The 9,844-nt window shown below is 46.6% G+C and overlaps 1 long non-coding RNA gene across 1 annotated transcript; it reads left to right on the plus strand.

Annotated features, from left to right (window-relative positions):
• The first annotated feature begins 322 nt into the window (after window positions 1-322).
• Window positions 323-3,950, plus strand: LOC146895620 (uncharacterized). The gene is made up of 2 exons (XR_014997502.2): window positions 323-384; window positions 2,471-3,950. It is a non-coding gene; the product is annotated as an uncharacterized LOC146895620 (long non-coding RNA).
• The last annotated feature ends 5,894 nt before the right edge of the window (window positions 3,951-9,844 follow it).

Below are 9,844 nucleotides of genomic sequence, written 5' to 3' on the forward strand. Positions count from 1 at the left end.
TTTGTCTTGTTTTGTTTTAAATTGAAATAAGCCAGTGCCACCTAGAAGAGAAAAACAAAACAAAACAAACAAACAAACAAACAAAAAAACAAGTTGAGGAAATGCCTCCACCAGACTGCCGTGTAGGCAAGACTGTGGGCGTTTTTTTTAAAAAACGACTTACTTTTATGTGTACGAGTGTTTTCCCTGCGTGCATATCCATGGACCATGTGCATGCAGTGCTCTCAGAGGCCTGAAGAGGTTGTGTGGGATCCCCCCTCCACACACCCCGGACTGGAGTTGTAGAAGGCTGTGAGCCACCACGTGAGTGCTGGCGGTTGGACCTGGGTCCTCTGGAAGAGCAGCTAGCGCCCTTAACCGTGTGGCGCTATCTCCACAGCCCTGGTAATTTTCTGATTAATGATTGATGTGGGAGGGTCCAGCCCACTGTGGGTGGTGCCCCCCTGGGTAGGGGGTCCTGGGTTGTGTAGAAAAGCGGGCTCAGCAAACCAGGAAGCAGCAGTTTTGCTTTGGGTCCTGTCAGCAGGTTCCCCGGATGCTGAACTGTAAACCGAAGGGCAAACAAAGCCTCTCTCCCCCAAACTGCTTTTGATCGCGTGTTCATGATCAAAACAGCAACAGAGAACGCACTAGGACTTCGTCATTTCAGGGACACCGCTAACCTTTGAAGTACTGTGTCTGGCTTCAGAGAAGGTACAAGTGTTGTATTTTCCTGGTGAAAGAGATTGACAGAGAGCCAGCCAGATGGCTCGGCAGCTAACGGCGCTTGCTGCCAAAACTGATGACCCAAAGTCTTCCTGGGTGGAAAGAGAGGATTCACTCTCAAGAGTTGTCCCTCGACCTTCACACAAGCAATATGCAATGTGGTACACATACACAACACTGACACACACACATGCATACACATGAACGCATACACGCACACATACACACATGCACACACACGCATATACACAGAGTGAGAAGGAAAATAAACATAATTTTTTTAAAACCTTTTTTTAAAAAAGAATTTGCTTGGCATTTAGGTGTACAATAAGCTCTGAGCCCATGTAAAATGCTGAGGGTGATTTTGTGCAAATAAAATGGATCTTCAGGGACGGCTACCAGGTTCAGCTGCAACCCAGTGTGTTCAACTGTTTCCCCAAGCAGCTTTGTGTGTGTGTACAGCAGGCCTGGAGGGCACCTGCTATCCTCACCAGGAGGGCAGCTTGTTCTATTTCCCGATTCATATGATCCGTGAGATCATGAGACGCTGGAGCTGTACAGTGTGCCAGAGAGGAAAAAATCTTTTTAAAATTTGGAGCAGAGGATACCACTCAGCAGGGAAAGAAATTAGCAAGATCTTATTTAGAACAACAGAAAGGACGGAAGGGATCGCTCAGCGGTTAGGAACACTGGCTGTTTCTCCAGAGGACCGGAGTTCAATTCCCAGCACCCACACGACAGCTCACAACTGTCTGTTACTCCGGTCCCAAGGGATTCAATGCCCTCTTCTGGTCTCCGTGGACACCGGGTACATGAAACACAGACATACATGCAGGCAAGGCACCTATACACAGAAAACTAAAATCAATTTAAAAAAAAAAAAAACAGAAAGAACTCTCTGGCCATTATTTAAAATTAATTTTCTCTATGGTTAAGCTTCTGCTAACTCAGTGTCCTGGAGGAAGATGTAGCTGGGAGAACTGGCCTGTTTGGGGGGCAGTTGTGGAGACTTTCAGGTTTTCAGAGTTGGCATGATTAGGCTTCAGAGCCTCGCCAGGCAGTCCTTGTCAAAGCTCCCTTGTTGGCCCCTTTGCTGTCCCTGGAGAGCAGTGTGGGGGGGGGGGGTGTTCTCATTCCATTTGGTTCCATCTGATTCCTCCAGCACACTCTTCTCCTGGAAGGTGGGATTTCTGAACATGCTCACCCAGGGCTTCCTCCACTATCTGTACAAGTGTCCACTGAGTTTCTCTGTGCCAGTATCTCCCAGGTGCTCCTTGTTCCCGAGTCTGCTCTCTAAACAAGGCCGTCTGGTCTCGGTGTGAATTGGAGTGATCCATGTCCCGTCAGAGAACTTCAAACTGTCATTCCGGTCATGAATGTATTTTCCATTCATGCATTTCTGTGCTAAATGTTTCTTTGTTGTGGCACAGTGGCCAGTGGAAGCGATTTAAGGGGAAAGGGATGATGGTTTCGGGTGTTTCAGCCACTAGTCCTTGGCTCTGTTGATTCTGGTGATGTGAACACAAGGCAGAGGTGACCCAGCTCCCAGTGTGTAGTAAGCAGAAAGCAGGGTCTTCGCTGGGTTTCTACTGCTGTGATAAAGACCATGACCAAAAGCAACTTGGAGAGAAATTTTTTTTTCTTACCCATCTCGGTCATACTCTATCACTGAGAGAAGCCAAAGCAGAAAGCCTGGAGGCAAGGACTGAAACAGAGGTCATGAGAGCGCTACTCACTGACTAGCTCAACCTGTTTTCTTCTACAGCCCAGGACCATCTGCCCAGGGTGGTACCACCTGCAATGAGCAGGTACTTGCACACCAATCACTAATCAAGAAAAAGCCCCAAAGACCCACCTACAGGCCAATCCTATGGAGGATTTCCTCAGTTAATGTTCCCTCTTCCCAGATGGCCTTCGCTGGTGACAGAAAAAGAAAGAAAGAAAAAAACTAACCCATACAGAAGGAAAAGACTGGGTTCAGCTGCAATTGTCCAAGACACAGCCCCGTGACCTACTCCTCCAGTGAGGCCACACCCCCTAAGTTCCCATCACATCCCGTGAGACTTCATCACCAGAGAATTAAGCACGCTGCACATGAACTGAGGACATCATAGTCATGCTATAACAATGCCACCGTTAAATACAGAAGTTCCCAGGTCGTCTCCCATGATCCAGATTGTTTTCCACCCCATTAAAGAAAACACTTCTTCCTTTCAGTGGACTTACTGTACTAGTACTTATGTCTGGGGTGTGCGTGGCATTGCAGTCTGTACACACAATGGATAGCGATTAGCTAGGAGCAACTGGAGAGCCTATCACCTCAGCCCAGTTATCATTTTCTTTGGCACCAAGAATCTTCAAAATCCTCTCTGCTGGCACTCTCTCTGGAACTGGCCCCTCTGCTAGGACTGAAGCATCCTCTTCACTCAGCAGCTGAATGCTAGAGCAGCAAATGGACGAGATGCACTTCTCAGTGAAGACATGCGCCATCAGGGAAACGAAGTGGTTCAAGTGCCATCCCATTGGCAAAGATCAGTCTGCCTTCTCACTTAGACGCAAGGATGTCCGGGGAACACAGTCCCTGGCAAAGAGCCTGCACTGGTGAAACCGCACCACACTCCAGACCTGGAACATCAGTCTGGGTCACACTGCTGTCTTAGACACCAGCCAGAGAGACTGGGAAGACCTGAAACCATAATTTAGTTCCAACAATGACTTCTCTCTCTCTCTCTCTCTCTCTCTCTCTCTCTCTCTCTCTCTCTCTCTCTCTTGTTTGCTTATTTCTTTTCAGGTGTTAGGCATGGGAAAGACGCTACAGACCACTTTGTGGCCTTCCCAAGCTTGAGGTTTCTGTAGGTGGTCTTGGCTGGTGATTTGGATGTGACCTGAGGGATGTTTGAGGAATTTGAAGATACTTGAGGGAGCTTTTCCCAGGACTGAGGAGCCAAGCTGGTCATTCCTATGCTTTTGGCCATGCTGAGTGAAAATTCTCTTATCTAACAGCTTTTGTAATGTTGCTCTATGCAGAGCTTACTTACACAGCCATCTTTCACAATTCTTTCTCTTTCTTTCTTTCTTTCTTTCTTTCTTTCTTTCTTTCTTTCTTTCTTTCTTTCATTTTGAAATAGGGTTTCTCTGTAGCTTTGGAGCCTGTCCTGGGACTAGCTCTTGTAGTTAACTTTGAACTCACAGAGATCCGCCTGCCTCTGTCTCCCGAGTGCTGGGATTAAAGGTGTGTGATTAAACCGCGGGGCTCCATAATTCTTTCTTTATGAAAAGTTTTGCTCACCCTTGGCCTTAGTTAGAAATAGGCTTTGTAACAGATTAATTGAAGTTTTCTAGAAGTTAATAATGTGTCATCTTGTTGTGGGATATTTCTGTACTATGTGTAAAAATGTATTGCTGTGATTGGTGTAATAAAAAGCTGGACAGCCAATAGTTAGGCAGGAGGTATGGGCAGGACTTCAGGGAAGAGAGAGGATTCTGGGAAGAAGGCAGAGTCACCAATCGGACCAGGAGGAAGCAGCATGAACAGTATGAGAGATGAGGTAACTAGCCACATGTCATCACATAAATTTAAAAAAATGGCTTAAGCTATAAGAACTAGTTAGGAACAAGCATAAGCTATTAAGGCCAAGTATTTATTATTAATAATAAGTCTCCATGTCATTTGTGAGCTGGCAATCCCTATGAGAAAGTTGCCTACATCTTCTCTTTTAGCTTTACAATTTGGGGCAGTCTCCAGTTGACATGCTCTTTGGAAAAAAGTGTTTTAATGCACTAAACCAACTTTCCTTCTGTTCCACCATCATCCTGCACTCAGGATGATCTAGAACAGTTGACTGAAGTTTCTGTCCCACCAGGTCTCACAGCCATTCAGTCCGAAAGAAACACACAGAGGTCTACATTAATCATAAGCTGGTTGGCCTATTAGCTCAGACTTCTTATTAACTCATTCTTACATCTTAAATTAGCTCATAATTCTTGTCTGTATTAGCCACGTGGCTTGGTACCTTTTATCAGCGAGACATTCTCATCTTGCTTCCCCTGTGTCTGGGTCACAACTACAAACTGACCCCTTCCTCTTCCCAGAATTCTCCTGTTCTGGTTGCCCCACCTATACTTTCTACCTGGTCACCCGGCCTATACTTCTTGCCTGGCTACTGGCCAGTCAGTGTTTTATTAAAACAATACAACTTAAGTGACAGGGTACAAGACCATTGTCCCACAGCACTTCCCCCCAAACAAAGGAGATTAGATTCAGAGTTCTTGTTTTGAAGAAAAGGGGGGGGAGTGCTGTTGGACAATGGTCTTATACCCTGTCACTTATATTGTATTGTTTTAATAAAATGCTGATTGGCCAGTAGCCAGGCAGGAGAAAGGGTCAGTTTGCAGTCATGACCCAGGCGCAGAGGAAGCAAGATGAGAATGCCTCGCTGATAAAAGGTACCAAGCCATGTGGATAACACAGACAAGAATAATGAACTAATTTAAGATGTAAGAATGAGTTAATAAGAAGCCTGAGTTAATAGGCCAACCAGTTTATGATTAATGTAGACCTCTGTGTATTTCTTTGGGACTGAACGGCTGTGGGATGGGGTAGGACAGAAACCTCGATCAACATGGAACCTATCGTCTTCCCCAGAGAGCTGATCAGTATTTGTCCTGTGCTTCTTGCACACCTTCATCCATTTGTGTTAAACACTGTACCATACTAAGGGAAGCCCAAGACGGAAGGAGTCAGGCACCTACACTCAGGAAGTCCTAAATCTGTGTGTGCAATGACCTTCTCAGAATGGACCTCAGCTGGGAAGCTGAGTCTGGTACCAAAACACCTCCATCCTAGGGGAAATGGCCTTTGATTACTTTGTCTTTCCCTGAGTCAATGCTTACCAGAGATCTAGTCTGGTTCTGCCATCAGCCTTCCCAGCCACAGGCACCCAGAGTGTGCTAGAGATATGCCAAGGTCAAGAATTTCACCACTGCCCTGGGTGCCCTGGTAAAACAGCTTCTCATGGAGATCCCGTTTCTGCTCTGCTCCTCCCGGGGTTCTCTGGGGCAGTCATGTGGATCTGCTGTGGTTTTTCTCCTGTAGCAGGAATGCAGAAATTGTCTCTTTCATTGTGTCCACCATAAAAGTCCCTGGAGTCCCCCCACTCGACTCAGCCCATGGTCATGTGCTCTCCATGCGTGCCTTTTCCAGGACGCTGCCCCTTGGTTCACTGACCATGTGCCACAGGACAGGAAAGCATATTAAAACCCAGCTTGACAAGATCCCATTAATCAACTACGTGTGGGAGGGATTGTGAGAAATTCCTGGCAGGAACCTGCTCTTTTCTCACCGTTAATGACTTTCAGGGAAGAACGGAAAACATTTGGAATAGCTAGAGATGGTCCTGAGATGTGTTAAATGTCTTTTTTCCAGAAGTCTTGAATGTGTCTCTTCCTTTTGCTTTGGCACTTTTGTACATTTTCCAAATGACATTGCTGGTTGTTGGGAGGTGGGGAACAAAAACCAAACTCCATGAAATATACTTCAAGAGTTGTAGTGGGCAGTAAAGATATGGCATCCACTTCATTGATTAGTATTTGCACGGGAAGATTGCCCGGAGCAGCTCCTGAAAGCTCCTGCTTTGCCTTTGGTTTCTCTTTGTGTCCCACTTCGAGTGAGCACTCTCACATCCTTCTGTTCTGGGGCCTTCAAGCCTTGATTAAAAATAATAATAATAATAATAATAATAATAATAATAAAAAGCAGACCCCAGAGAGCTCTATGGAGCCAGCAACATCCTGGAAAACCCCGGGCTGGCTGGACCCCACCCCCACCCCCACCACCACCACTTTCCAGGCAGGAGCGACTGAGCCAAGACAATAACACATTCTGTCAGTATTAACTGGCATTCTATCAGTCGTAGTCCAATGCTCTCCACTCTTTCCCCCTCTCCTCCTGTCTCGTGACCTGGAACTGTGGGAGAAACTGCCCCAGAGCCCCTGACTCCGGAATATTGCTCTGATCTACCAGGCATTTACCCTGTGCCTCACGACTTCAAGCCGAGCCGAGCTGAGTCAAACTTCCTCCCCAGCTCCAAGAAGAATGTCAGTCAGGAAGCTAAGCTATCCAGAGAATGCAAAACACAATGTTTTAATGGAATCATTTTTCACCTAATTGAAAGTAGAACTGGTGGGCAGGCTAACCGCTTCACAACTGGAGCCATTTCCTGACGGTAACACAGTTAAATCCTTAGGGCTGTTCTCTACCACACAGAGACGCTGTGGTGCCCAGTCTGCAGGGGCCGTGTATGAAAATTGGGGCTGCTCGGATGGAGGCTGTGCTGTTAACAGAAGGACCATTCCTGAGATTTTTTTCCTGCAGGGATGCCAGCGAGCCTTGCTATGGTCAAGAATCGCTCAGGGTGTTGATGTTTATTTTTAAGACTCGGGGCCTGGTCCTAAAGTGAAAGCGTTATGTTGGACAAGGCACAGCATTAGCTCTGGAGACCTTTGTTTTCTCCAACACGCACGGATAAAGTTGCCTACAAGATTTACCTCCTCCCCCCTTTGGATAATTTTTTTTTTTTTTTAAAGTTTTGTGTATATGGTCTTTTGTCTGCATGTTTGTCTGTGTACCATGCATGTACCTAATGCCTACAGATGCCAGAAGAGGGCACCAGATTCTCCGGAACTGAGGTTACAAATGGTCATGTGTCACCCATCATGTTGTGCTTGGGGTCAAATTGCATCCTCTGGAAGAGTTTAACTGCACTCTTAACTGCTGAGCTGTCTTGGCAGTCCCAATAGCACTTTTAATTGATATCAAAGCAATGGAGATACAGTATTCGCTATGAAAAACCATTTGAACCCTGGTCCTATGACTTTGCATTATTTGGGGTGGACCGCTAAATAAAATATCTTTTTTTTTTTTTTTTTTTTTTTTTTTTGTAGCACAAGTAATAAAAACCCAGAGACAGATGTCTGGGTTCAACCTGAAGATGAGAAAAGCAAAACAGCCAGCCATTGGCTCTTCCCTCTATCTCAGTCCGAAATGACAATCCTGCCTCCAGGAACCTCAGAATGAGACTGTGTCTGTGAGCTGTCTCCTCCCGTTTTATAATCCTCTTTAGGGCTAGAATTAAGGCATGCACCACCTGGTTTCTATGGCACCTAGTGTGACTACTGGAATTAAAGGTGCGTGTTACCACTGCCAGTCTGCAAGGCTGACCAATGGGACTGTTTTAGTCTCTGATCTTCAGGCAAGCTTTATTTATTAGCATACAAATGAAATATCACTACACTTCTTTGTTGAAATAACTATGCAATATTTATGTCATAATAAAGATGCCCAAATTAAACAATTAAAATAACGAAGTTGAGGGTGCAATTCATATCCCTGGGCTCCAAACACTCCACTATTTAGAAACTGGAAGGAAAAGAAAATAAAACAAACACAAAATTCTTTGTTAGCAGCGCTGCTTTCCCAGAGGAAATAGGTCTATCCAACTGTGCTTGAAACCCTGAGATTTCACTTAAACCAGCTGCCCTGGCATGGAGACCTTATACAAAATCTCATCGAGTCAGGGAAATGCATGCTCCTGCTGTTGGATCGCTTTATGTAAAAGAGAAGTTTCACTCCAGGCCAGACTTTTTTTTTTTTTTAAACATGGCAGTGCCTCTTTCATGCAGTATTGGACACTACTGTTGTCTGCTTAAAAGGGAGAAACAGAAAGGACGAGCTGGGTGATCTTGGAATTCACCTTCTGGCCTCCTCCATTTTGCTGCCTGCCCACCTAGGAGGAAGGCAGAGTGTGGGGAGCAGGGTTGGAGGGTGAGAGGGGAGGGAAGCGTTTGAACACCTGCCCTTAAGCTGAGCCTCCATGAGTGGGTGATTTCCAGATGCCCAGCAGAGTGCTGCTAGCCTCGCAGTGGTGTTTGACTTAAAGATTGCTTTGACCCGAGCTGCTGCGCAGATGTTGCTTTACCAGCTTGGAAGAGGAACCAGACCACATCTGGTTGCAATGTCCCACCACCCCCATAAGCCAAGTCCACAGGAAGTCTTGTTTTTCTCAGGACTTCCCACCACGTTTGTCCAAGAATTCTCCAGCTTTCCAGGCCTGAAGGAGCTTGGTGTCGACAACGAGAAAGGGAAAGAAGCCACCAGGGGACAGCTCCGGAGACCCTGCTGTCCCCCTCACTGACCAGTGGGAGTTAGGGACACACTGGGGGCAGCTCAAGAATCCTTTAATTTTCAATGCCACAGCTTCTCCTGGCCAGCAAGGGAGCCGTGGGGTGGGGGTGGGGGCCTCGACTTGGACTTCCTTCCTGTCAGCTGGCCTGGGCCCCAATCATCTCAGCCCAGTGCAAACCTTCAAAGGAAGGAGTCAGGGTTGCTTTCCAGCTCCTTGACCCCTCTGAGCTTGCCAGCTCCTTCCCAGAGGTAGGGCAGTCGTGGGCTGGGGGAAGGAGATGCTTGTGTTTGTTTAGGAAAATCTCCAAGTCTCCGAACAATCCCAGGTTTAACTCCTATCTGCTCCTAAGGAGAACTCCATGATGCCGAAAAGGCCTCACCGGATGCAGGAGAGCTGTGACGTCACCAGTCCCGGAGAGTCTGAGACCCAGGGCACATTTTCTACGATGCAACATTTCTTCCAAACAGTTTGACCTCAGCCTTAGCTGTCTATCCCAAGTGGGAGACACATCTGGAAGCAGCTGTGTTACCTTCAGCATCATGGCTGAGGCATGCGTAGTGGACTTAGAATATGCGTGACCTGGCCCACTGCTTTCTTTTGTTAACATTTTGCTGTAAAACTTTCTACTCTGCAGCAAAACTTCACGCAGTACACAGTGTACACTTACATACACTGTAAACTTTGCTCTGGATGTGGAGTGCATTGATTGAGAAGTGAAGACCATGGGGCTGGGGAGATAGATGCTCAGGGCAAGCGTAGGGTCTGAGTTTGATCCCAGCACATTAGGATAAAAAGAGAGAGAAAGAGAGAGAGAGAGAGAGAGAGAGAGAGAGAGAGAGAGAGAGAAACAGAAGGAAAGAGACTCAGAGACAGAGACAGAGACAGAGACAGAGAGAAAGTGAGCGCCCCAGTGGTGCAGTGCTCCCAGACCCAGCACTGGGGAGGCAGAGACAAAT

This window comes from Myodes glareolus, chromosome 2, assembly GCF_982192425.1.
Source record: "Myodes glareolus chromosome 2, mMyoGla1.1, whole genome shotgun sequence".
Classification (NCBI taxonomy): Eukaryota; Metazoa; Chordata; class Mammalia; order Rodentia; family Cricetidae; genus Myodes; species Myodes glareolus.